Source organism: Mustela putorius, unplaced genomic scaffold, assembly GCF_011764305.1.
Source record: "Mustela putorius furo isolate JIRA1106 unplaced genomic scaffold, ASM1176430v1.1 tig00000224_pilon_pilon_pilon, whole genome shotgun sequence".
Classification (NCBI taxonomy): domain Eukaryota; kingdom Metazoa; phylum Chordata; class Mammalia; order Carnivora; family Mustelidae; genus Mustela; species Mustela putorius.
The window spans coordinates 3,403,831-3,416,431 of record NW_025421321.1 but is presented as its reverse complement, the minus strand read 5'-3'; the positions used below and the strand labels follow the sequence as shown (position 1 = coordinate 3,416,431).

The window sequence follows — 12,601 nt, the reverse complement described above, 5'->3', positions numbered from 1 at the left end:
TTATCAATTATTTGCAGACTTCTGCAGATTATAATCATAAATCTATATACTTAACAAAACCATAAATTTGTACATCTTGAAGTATCAAATACATTGACAAAGATCCTAACAAAATAATATTTTTGTTAAATTAACAAAATTAATGTTGTCTATACAATTTTTTAGTTGAAAAGGATACACTGAGAGAATAATAATTTCTTATTTTATATACATATATGTATTCTTACTATTTATTATATAACAATTAGGATGAAAGCTTTAGGAATCCATGAAAAGTAACCAAGTTTTCGATACTGTACTTGGATCAGAGATACACTAAACTAGTAGTTCTCAAAAGCTAATTAATGTAGTTAGCGTTGAAGGTACTATTTCCATTGTCTTTGGGATGAGATTCTCTCTTCCTGTCTTAAAGTCTTTCATAACTTAACCCCTTTAGTAGACCATTAACTGAGCAAATATCCATGACAAATATTCAAAAGCAAGTGTGCTAACAACCTCTCCCCAAAGAAGAAAGAAAAAGCTGGCCTAACAGCAAAATTAACTGTTACATTCCATAGGGCAAAGTTTTCTTTTTTCTTTTCTTTAATAATTTATTTATTATTTTACAGAAAGAGAGTACAAGGGGGAGGGATAAAGGAAGAGACAGAATCTCAAATGGACTCCCCACTGTGTGGGGCCCAACACAGGGCTCAATCTCATGACCTGACCTGAGCCAAAATCCAGAGTCCAGCTTAACTGACTAAACCACACAGACACCCCAAGGGAAAAACTTATTTACCTCTTCAACAAACAGACCTGGGCAAAAATCAACTTTATAATAACAACATACACAATCAGTGTACAGATCTTAACTTTTGTTTTAACACTTGCATAACATTTTTCTTTCTCTCTAGTAAGTTAATAGCTAGGTCAGTGTTTGTAAGTCAAAGACATTTTGTCAATAGAATTAACCTGAATTAGCTTTTAACAACTTATTGGATAATACAAGAAAAAATAGAAATAGGATTTGCAGGCTTTATTGAAAACTTTGCAGTGCCCCTAAAATGTATGTAAAACAGGAGAGGGAACACAGGACAGAGCATCTGTGAGTATCCTGGGCAGGTGATTATGGATTTTATGAGTCAAATACCACTTCTTGAACTTTGGGTACTCAAAGTCATCAGTTCTGTATTCAAGGTAAAAATAATATTAATCCGCATGTGTATTATATTTTGCTTACTTTGTTCTGGACACTACTATAAGTGTTTTATATATAAGTCACTTAACCCCTAGAACCAAGTTGCCAAAAGTTAGTGTAAACCTTAACAACAGTCCATAACTTGAGAAGAAACTGAAGCCCAGAAAGACTGAGAATCCTCCCGAAGGTCTTAGTTAATAAATTGAAGCACGGTCTTTGCACCCAGGGCACTTGGCCTCACAGATGGTGCTCTGACAGGCTTTGATCTACTGCTTCTTAGTTAAGAACTAAATTTTAAAGAAAGATATAAAGAAGTCATGACTGTCTCAAAGGTACAACTGAAGTAGTTTGGGATGGTATCTAGGAGTCTCAAAATGGAGGACTGACAGATGCAATCATATGGAATTTTAATAATAAACTCTATACAAATATTTTTTTAAATATATGATGCGAGGTGGTATTGCGTATAAAGCATGAATTAGAAATTTAGTAACCAGATGAGGGACACAAGACCGGAAGCTCTGGAGACTGTGTTCTACCCTCCTCACCCCCAATGACAGCCATAAGTTTGTCTCAACAAATTCCTGCCCACTGACTCCAACATTCTTTCACTGGAAACAGACACACACATGCATGTACACATGCATGCACACATGCATGCACACATGCACACGTGCGCACACATGCACACGTGCGCGCGCGCACACACACACACACACACACATTGGGAAATGGGGGACCATGATTTTGGTACAGGTCTTCTGATTCCCTAAAATGGACTTTCTCCTCAGCCAGTTTGGGGAAGAAAGAGATGGATGTGTCTTCCACAGGAACAGAGAGGATGAATTGCAATAGTTGCAGTTCATGTCCAGGGAGCCAGCCATTGAGGCCCTTAATACAATGTGTGAGTCTCCCATAAAACCTTGTCACTTCAATGGTTAATGGATCATTGGCTTTTATTCACCCATTTACACCTGCTCATTCACACTATTACTGATTGTTTGCAGAAGCCATGTGGGAAGCAGGGACCACAAATTTTGTGGTCGCCTAGGTCAGCAGAGCACAGCAGAGCTGGGATTAGATTTGCAGCTGGGGCAAATATCAGCATCTGGTGGAGGCAGAACAAAGCCAGTGGATGCAAAGTTCTCCTTGGCAAAGACCTACCTCAGAACTGCTAGCCATTCCAAGATATTTCCCACTCTCCGCAGCCTCCATCTTCCTTCAAAAGCTCTGGAGAATCAGGAGCATTCCTTGCCTGTTCTCTACCCACTAGCCATATAAACACATGTGTCCAAGTAGGATTCTTTGTTTCTACAGCTGAAGCTCCATCTAATGTGCCCTTGCACAGTGTCCCTAGGACTTGGTTCCAGATTCACATGAGCTGATTTTAACTAAGACCAATGTGCTGCTACTTCTGGTTCCTGAGTCATCAGGTAAGCCTTTCCAGCCCTCAAAATCTCTCTGCTATCTTGCTACCATGAGGGCACAGGAGTAAGTGGGGACATTCAACCCACATTAATCATCATCATCACACACACACACATACACACACACACACACAATGGCTTCATGTTTGTGATAAAACAATTACTTCACAGAGTAGAAACCTGGGTGAGACATGATCTGAAACACCTTGCTGACTTTCATGAGTTCACCAATAAAATCTAACTCTGTTGAAGTCTTTGCCTAATTGCATGAAAGATGTTTAAAGAAGAATTGTATTCTACAGTACTGTTTTGCTGTGGCAGCAGACTCGGGCTACTACTAGTTATTGAGAGCTTGACATCAGGAGGGTGACAGACCAGGATTCAAATCTCAGCCTTGTCTCTTATTAGGTGAATGACTCAAGCTCTCTGAGTCTCAGATCCATTCTGTAAAAGAGGTACATTTTACATTAGTCACTTAATATTTAAAATAAAAATTTCTGTAAATTGTTTAGCATAGATTATGCCATTAATAAATGATACCTATTGCATTGTTAATATCAATAAGCAAAGCAGCCTGATCTGGAGAAGAAATTCCCATTGTTTAGTGAAAACTTCCAGTTACAAAGTTCCAGTGTCAGGGCAATTGGGACACCTGTTGGCAGTAAAGGGCGAGCTGATTATAGAGGCCTCTGAAAGCTCTCAGCACCCAGCAAGACTACTGGGAATCACATATTCCCTTTGCAGCAGCATTAGAAAACTCACAAAAGAAAGATTAGATCAAGTAAATGTCCACAGAGAACAGCTGCATATTAATTTTGCAGTGTAATTTTACTGAAAGGTTATTTTTTAATTCAAGAACAAGTTTCAATGTCAACATACATTGCTTATATTAAAACAAACTAACAAACCTTGGCTTCTGTTCTGTATAACATCTGCCTGAGGTCCAGCTGGAGGGGTGGTTCCTGAGCATTGACTCAGGACAAGCCAGAAGGAGTCAAGAAGGAGCCACCAAGAAGCCCTGGACAAAGACCAGACACTAATGTACCTAGCCAAGCTCTTATTCATCAGGGCTTTGCTCCTGGGAGATCAGGTTCACTCTGCTGGGTTGGCCCATCCTACTATGAAGCTCTTTGGGGCTTGGAGCATTTTGGGGGAAAAGCAACCCAGGGGAAAAGAGTTAGGGCCTGTCAACAGGTGGATCTTATCCAGGACAGGACAACGTTCCACATGTCAGAGCCCAGAGGTTCTGAGACTCTGTGGAGCTTCCCTAACTGCCACATTGTGAGTCAGTGCTTTAAGACCCCCTGAGTGCCATATTTAACCCTGACTATGAGTTTGATGGGTCATCTATCCTGACACTAACTTTATTTTAAAATCAATGAAACAGTTGTAACACTACTATCTGGGTTTTTTTTTTTTTTTTTTAAAGATTTTATTTATTTATTTGACAGAGAGAAATCACAAGTAGATGGAGAGGCAGGCAGAGAGAGAGAGAGAGAAGCAGGCTCTCTGCTGAGTAGAGAGCCCGATGCGGGACTCGATCCCAGGACCCTGAGATCATGACCTGAGCCGAAGGCAGGGGCTTAACCCACTGAGCCACCCAGGCGCCCTATCTGGGTTTTTTTGTTGTTGTTTTTGTTTTGTTTTGTTTTGTTTTGTTTTAAGATTAAACACTTTAATCAACTATAATAAATTGATAATTATATATTATATAAAAATTCTGATTCATGCATCAGATTACATAAATTATACAACTGTCACATTATGCAATGCTTACAGACTTTTGGGTTTGTACCTGTAAAAATGTATACAAGTTACCAGAGCATTTTACTTAATAGGATGTAATACTCTTCAGTTATAAATAATGCTTGTGTCTTTCAAGTACCTGCTAAATATATACATTTCTAGATCTGCAGCATTTTTTAATTTTTTTTTGTACCTCAAAATACAAACCGCCTGAAGATTCAAAGATTAATAGGTCCAACATTTCGTTTTTTACGGACCTCAATTCCATTGTAAGAGTGGAAATTTTCAACACAGAATATAAATGAAATAAAACGTCAACTCTAGTTTAATGCTTGAAAGCTTCTACACTTCTTATTAAATACATCAGAAAACCCTTCATATGCAGATTAATTAGTTAAGGTGCTACCTATTGCATATTAAATACTTCCAATGATTGCATCTGGATTATTAATGTTATAAATCTGTGAAAATGGGGGCTTTCGATGGTGCTGACAGACCCTTACATCTCTGTGAACCAGTGGCACTGTGGTCCTTTACCTCTTACTTCAAAGAGCTCGAGTGAATGAACATGCTTTATACTTCACTTACACACACACACCCACACACACAGACACCCACCATATCTATAAGACATATGAGTACATAGACATCAAAAAGTTTTAGCTTGAATTACAAATCCAAAGTAGGTTGCTTCTCCTAAAAAGCTACAGGGGAAAATAAAAGCTCTAGTATAACAATTACTAGATACATTAAAGACAGCAGTTTTTTAAGATTCTCCTTGCTAAAGAATAAGCACCCTTATGGGGATGGAAGGAGGGGGGCGGAGGGGGTTCCGAGGATGGAGAAGTAGGTGAAGGTTAGGATGTGAGGAAAGCAAGTCTGTCACTAATGAGCTGAGTTTTACTTAGGTTTCCATTCATGAAATCCTTTTAAATACAAGGCAACATTTTCACAGCTGGAAAATTACAACAAAATCTTCATTTACTGCCAAAAGCAATAGCTGTAATTATGCATAATCTCTGGATACTACTATGTTCACGGGGGGGGGGTGGCAAAACAAGGTTCTATGCACAATGTAGTAGCAAAAAGCAATACTTGAACGTTTTTCATGAATGGGTGACATGTCACTTTATGTACAATTCTAAGCTATAACCCTGGGATTAGGTAAATGCAGTTTGAAGCCTAAGTGGGAAGACAGGAGGTTCAATACTGTCAAAGCCAAATTTAGAACTGGTAGGGGAATCGGTTGGAAAACAATACTGCTTTGAAAATAACAGCAGAAATACTTTAGTCAGTAACAGAAATACATTAGCTCAAGATAGGTTTAGGACAAACATCGGTTCTGTGATTTAAAAAAAAATTCTCTTATGGTGGGAATATTCTTCACGCCTAAAAGCAAAATCTGTCTGTAAGTCTACTGTGCTGTGCATTATTTAACGAGTGCGTACTTTTATTTCTATGTCTAAACTACTAACAAAATATACCATTAGAATACTTAAAAGTTACATTTTGGAGAAATTAACTGAAGGTGAACTTCTTGGCTTTTTTTCTCCACAATACTAGAAACTAAAACTACTCTGTTTGCTCTTCTGCCCAAACACAAGAAACACTGACATGTTTGCTTGGGAATTCATTTTTACTTTTTTTAGTGTTTCATATTGACCAAATTATGAAAACACATAATAAGTCTGACTCCAGGTCATGAGCGGAAGTTCATAAACATTGGGACAGCACATTTTCAGGCAGTGACAAGTGTGGATTCATTTTCAGCACAATTCTTGTGTCAGGTTGAAAGATAAAAACATTGATTTGGTTATCACCAGATTATTCACGTCTGGTAAGTTTAATCCTAAACACTTCCAACCTGGCAGAGAACCTCTTCTTAGAAATGAACTTCCTCAGGGTGCCTGGGTGGCTCAGTGGGTTAAGCTGCTGCCTTCGGCTCAGGTCATGATCTCAGGGTCCTGGGATCGAGCCCCACATTGGGCTCTCTGCTCGGCAGGGAGCCTGCTTCCTCCTCTCTCTGCCTGCCTCTCTGCCTGCTTGTCATCTCTCTCTGTCAAATAAATAAATAAAATCTTTAAAAAAAAAAAAATGAACTTCCTCACAAAAAGAATAGTGATATTTGAACAATACTTTTTAACGAATTCTATTTACATAAAACAAATCCCCAATACAAAACTGGCATCTTGGTTCATTTTATAAAGAATAAATTTGGCCAAAGCATATTAAAATATCTGCAGATAATCTGGCATAATACTGAAAACACATGGATTTTAGCAGTTTAAAAAGTGTAAGAATAGGTTCACTTATACTAACAGAAAAAAATGCTAAAAATTTTGTAATATTGAATAAAACGCTAACTAAAAATGGCACTGTGTTAAAAAATAATAAGTACTAAGACCTCAAGGAGAAAAAAGAATTCTAAACCAGATTTTGAGGTTTAGTACAGAAATTCAGAAGTGGAAAAAAAAAAAGTTGGTAAAAGCTACTTTTCCTTCTCCATTTCTCCATTTTAAAAAATTATTTAATTTTTTTGTGTTTAGGAAAACTTCCTAGAATTTCAAAACATATGTTCCCATAGGAAAACTAAAGAAACTCAGAAAATACAAATGAGCAATTTTAGCTCACGAATATATACTTGGCCAAGATATCTGACTCAGAATATTAAAATGAGCAAAACTATTCTATCTGCTTTGTACCGAATTTTCAATAAAGTCTTTGTGGAGAGAAATATTCGACAACAGTTCTATCTGCTTTGTACTGAATTTTCAATAAAGTCTTTGTGGAGAAAAATATTCGACAACAGTTCATTAAAAGCCTGGAGGATACAGGTCTCCACATATAGATGAAGTTTTTTTCTTTTAAAACCAGAAACACAGATTCAGTGTTTCATAGAAAACGTATTTCAGATTTTTAAGGGAAAAAATAAGCAGATGACTAGTAATATTTTCATACCATTGTTTTCCACTTTACATTTCAGGCTTATTTTGTACAAATCTATGAAGACAATTCACGGAAGTAATTGATATTTTGGGGGAGAGACTTAAAAGAGCTGACACAGACTTTTGCAACAAACCAATTCTTAAGGGTCCATGTAGAACAGTGTGTACAGTGCCATGCTAGCAAAGGGTGGTTCCAACAACTCACTCCTCCTTTAGTGACTCTTATTTTGGTTCAAGACCCAAATGCAACCATCTGTTCTATTATTTACGTAACCTGAAACCACACCGAATTCTTCATTCCTAGAATTTGCCCATTGCTCTGGGTTATCAGGCATCAGATGATCCCCTACTTTTCCCCCCCTCAGAATTCTTTTCAGATCTAACTTCCTAATAATGTCCTTCAAGGCATTCAGAATCTCAACAGGACAGACTACATTAGCTCCCCTTCTACTGAATGAAACGCAAATGTTAAAAGATGAACTTAAGAAATTTGTACTATTGTGATGCTAGTCAATTTTCCTTAAATATGTCATGCCTAAAAAAAGAAAACCAAAAAAAAACTTGGAATCATTCTTTTTAGAAAAAGAGCAAACATCTGATGCTGGAATAATATATAGGAGAGGCTCTCACTGTGAAACCAAGATTTGCAAAGTCAAGAGTGATCTGAAGCAGCTTCCCTACAACAAACTGTACTAGTAGCAATGCATTGATAGAGCACACACGGATTTCCAAATTAAGAAACTGGTATCCTAATTTTAGAGGCAATCAGCTGTTTTTAAATGTTCTAAAAACACATGTATATGTGAGGTATATGCATGTATTTTATATACAAAGATATATGAACATATATTCATGTATATATATATGCATATAAAATGTGAACTTTTTTTAGTGTTTATAATAAGCAGTATTCCTGCAGCTTACAAACTGACTTCTAAGAAACCAGCCCCAGCATCAATTCTGCTTTGTGAGCTCTAGTCCTGAGGAATAAAAAGTCGTGTACTTCTGAAGTGATCCCTAGGCCTATGGCAGGTTAGGAGGCCGGCGGCGGCACCTCAATGAAAATCCTAAGGAACTGCTTATTCATTGAGAATCTGGCCCATTTTCATTTTAAATGTTTAAATTATTTAGCTCACTTCAAAGGTCACTCTTGATGGTCCCTGCTAATATTTACAGGTAAAGGAATTTTTCGCAACGGAGTAGAGTATATAATGAAGCCTGATAATGTAGTTTCTTGCAGTACCAAGATTTTCTTCTTTTTCTCTTTCTTCTTTCCTTTTTGCCCCAATCACAAATGCAGTACTCCTGGCTGATTAACTGTTGGCGAATTTGCCAGCTTTCCGGGACGGTTCGTAGGGCACTCTGAGAATACTGGGGGTCTCCTCCATGACCCTCACGAGGAGGTTGTCGATGTAGTCCTCGAGTTCCCGGATGTGGGTGTCTTTCCTCCGAAGGAGCTCTTTGTGCTTCACTAGCTCCTGGAGGACCTCCTCCTAGGTCAGACCAGGATACCCTGCTGTGGCATCAAAACGATTGCTGTCCGGGATTTTCCTGAGCTCCTCATTACTTGTCGGATTCATATGAAAACTTGAAGACGGCATTATATGTGAAGCCCTGAATTTTGTTGTAAACGGATTAGTTGACTCATAATCAAAATAGTCCTGACGATTTTTACTAAATGCGTTAGGTGATTTCAAGTCACAAGGGCTATCAGATCCCCCATTGCTAAGTTTATCGGATCTTCGGCTATCTTTTTTTCCAGTCACTCTCTCAAATAGGCTAACTTTCTCCCTTTTCTCTCTTTTATTTTCTTTTCTTACTTCAACTGATTTTGAAAATAAATTCATGCCGCTGTCCTATGATTCACTGCTTTCTTCAAATGGTTTTTTCTTCCTTGGCAGTGCTGCAAATTTTGGGGGTAATGAAGCAGTCACATTTGTAAATGGGTCATTTTGTCTTCTGAAAGACGATTCACCTTCATCCACACTGCTGTCAGGTTGGTTCATGTTAGAAGTATCAAAGCTTAATGTTCTTCTGTGTGGAGATTTGAGACTTCCACTTTCTGGAACCACTCCAAAGGCATCTATCTGCCGTCGGAGAAGATGCGTCTGACCAATGGTGCCGGACTTGAGTTTCTCAGAAGATATGTGTGTCCCAGTTAAATCAGACATTGAATGTGCTGAAGAGAGTCGCTGAGGACCCAAAAGGAAAGGCTTTTTTGGTTTGGATTTCATCTGTATTTCACCACTTGAAAATTCAGTACTGGCATCGGGTATGTGAGAACTTGGAATGATTGAAGAAGACGTATCAGAAAATGTTCCATCATTTTTTCTACCTTTCATCTTATCTTTTAATTTTGCAAAAGGAGATCTTGTTTTGTCTTTCATTGATAAGTCAAACATACTTGCTGTCATATTGTTCCTCATGAATTGAATATTGACTTTGATCTCACCCCTGTTTTTGGCTCTTTTTCCTTGTTTGGATTCTAATCTAAACCACTTTGTTTTCCTTCTTTGTCCTCAAAGATGTCATAGAGATTGATTGCCACTAAAAACTTATGCAGACCCACCAGGGACCTGTGCATAACTATGAGGAAAAGAATGTATTTTTCTGGATTCCTCTGCATTAGCAATCCAGGTAGCTCAAAAGAGGCTTCCTCTTTCCACACTTCTCAGCTACAGAGGTGGAGTACTTTTCCTTGCCCAGCTGAATTATAGTGTATGTGTCATTGGTGCCACTTTTGCCTTTTGGCTTAAGATCTTTGGCTTGGAGCACTATGACCTGCACGTGGGTAGGAAACCACTTTTGGGCTTGCTCGGACAGCATCATTCTGTCCTTTTTCTCTGCACGGAGTTCTCAAGCGCAGGTAGTGCCCCTCCCGGAGGGAGAGCCTAATTCCTTAATCACTGCATCCTAAGGGCACTTAAAGGCGGCGACAGGCAAACTCACAGCTGCCCAACTTCCCCAGGGTTCACTGTCAAGCGCCTCGCTGGGGCAGCCCGGGGGCACGGCTGTTCTGGGGGTGCCCTCTCCGCTGCAGAAGCCCAGGGGCCCAGCATCCCCCGGCCACGCCGCCCAGGCCTCCGCGCGGACCCCCGCGCCTGGCGTCCGCACCTTCATGCGCCGCCGGCCGCGGGGACGGACCCTGGGCGGCGGCGGGCGGCTCCTGGGCCTGCGGGCAGGTGAGGCCTGGCCGCCAGAGCCCCGCGGAGGGCTGCGGGGGAGGGAGGGCGCCCCCCCGCCCCGCCGCCTAGAGCTCTCCCGCCCAAACCCGCAGCCCCCTGGCCCCACGCCTGTCTCCTCGCGACCGGGCCGCCCCGCCTCCTCCGCGCCTCCCGCCCGCCCGCGCCTGTCGGCGGGCCCGGCCCGACTCCTCCTTCCGACCCCGGTAATACGAACAGCCGCCGGCTCGCGCGGCCTGGCTCCCTCTCGCAAAGCTCTCCCTCTCCCTCCTCCTCCTCCTCCCCCTCCTCCCCCTCGCCTCGGCTCCTCCTCTCGGGCGGGGGCGGGGGTGGGTCGCCTGGCTGTGGAGCGGGACGGGGGGCAGGGGACACGGCCGCCCCAGCGCCGTTGGGCCGCGGGCTGCAGGGCGGCGGGCACGGGGCTCGGCACGGGCTCGGCCTCGCCGGCCGGTTGCTGCTAACACCCGGCGGGCGGCGGCGGCCTACTATCTGTTTTAAATTGCAAACCAAATAAGACAAAATAAGACAAGAATGCTAGAAAATATAAACTATGAAACATAATCATTAATACAACTACCAAGCACAGGAGGCCCCACACATCTCTATGTATTATTCAACAGGTTCCCCATAGTTACAGGTGCTTCCCCACACAAGAGCTCACAAATCCTCACCTCAACCCATAGAGTGTCGCAGGCAGGTCAGCATCCTCAGTCTCAGCAGTTCTCTAACACTCTGGACTCTGCAGAACGTGCAGACTCCTTGTACTTCCACCTGACATGGCCTTCATGATCTTCTTTCCTCCTCTCTCTTTTTTCTGATGGTCCTGGTCAGTGTCTTCTATGGGTACCTTCTCTTCTCCTTACATTTCTTCTTTTTTGATTCTGCAGAGACTACCACCTCCATCACTCTCCCATGTACCCCTGGGACTTACGAATCTGTGTCCCCAGAGATAGGCATCTTTCTTATATCCAGAAAAGGCCCCTTTTGTGTCCACTTGTTCTGCAGGCCCCTCTGCAGTGATAGGCCCCCAGCCAGAGCCCTCTCACGCACCTGAATGCTTCGTAAAGCTTCTCCAGCTAGATCACTGTCTCCCGCTTTCTAAACTTGGCTGGCATATGCTGATTCTCTCTAGCTTGAAAATTATCACCTCCAGCAGATAACCCTGAAGTCAGCTCTAAACTGCCTTGGGATTTTCCCATCATTTCATGGATATACCTTCCCATATATGTCATTTAATACAGTATTGTCAAGTGTTCCTTCCACTTTCATCTTAAAGGACCAGGAATAGAATTCAGGGAAAATATATCAAGATATATGGGACAAAAAATTTCACTTGTGTTACTACCTCACCAAAATACACAATTTCCTTCAATTTCTTATGAATGTAGTATTAGAAGTATCTGTGACTTTGAAAAGAAAGCACAGATTTTTCTTATCCCTTTACAGTTATAAAATATTATTCATGTTCACGACTACTCCTATATTATGGTAGTTGTCATAGACCTGTGTCTCAATTGTATTTAATATGTTAAGAGAGAAGCATTTAGATTGCTATGTTCAGCCCATTTGTTTTTGAAATATTTTTCCAGTTTTACTGAGATTATAATTGACATATAGCAAAATGCTTTACTTTCATATATCATGAAATGATTACTGTAGTAAGTTTAGTTAATACCCATTATCTCATGGAGAAAGAAAGAAGGAAAGAAAAAAGAGAGAAGAAAGAAAGAAAGAAAGAGAGGAGAGAAAGGGAAAAAATATTTTGCCCTTGTGATGAGAACTTTTAGGATTCATTCTTTAAAAAACTTTCATAAATACCATACCACAGTGTGAACTATAATCACCAGGCTATACATTACATTCTTAGTATTTATTTATCTTATAACTGGAAGTTTGTACCTTGTCACCATCTTCACCTAGTGCTAAAGGGAGTTCTTTGAGTGTAAGTAAAAGGGTGCTAATTAACATCATAAAAACATAAAAAAGTAGGGCAAAACTCTCTGGTAATTGTAAATATGTAGTCAAAGTTAGATTCTGAAATATAGTAAAAGTGGTATGTAATTCACCCCCTGTCTCTAGTAAGCACAAATCAGATGCCTTTTCCTGAGTTTGGTTGTTCTTTGA

The 12,601-nt window shown here is 40.5% G+C and overlaps 1 pseudogene; it reads right to left on the bottom strand.

Moving 5' to 3' along the window:
* Positions 1–8,349: 8,349 nt before the first annotated feature.
* LOC123391385 lies at positions 8,350–10,537 on the bottom strand (annotated as a pseudogene).
* Between the last annotated feature and the right edge of the window lie 2,064 nt (positions 10,538–12,601).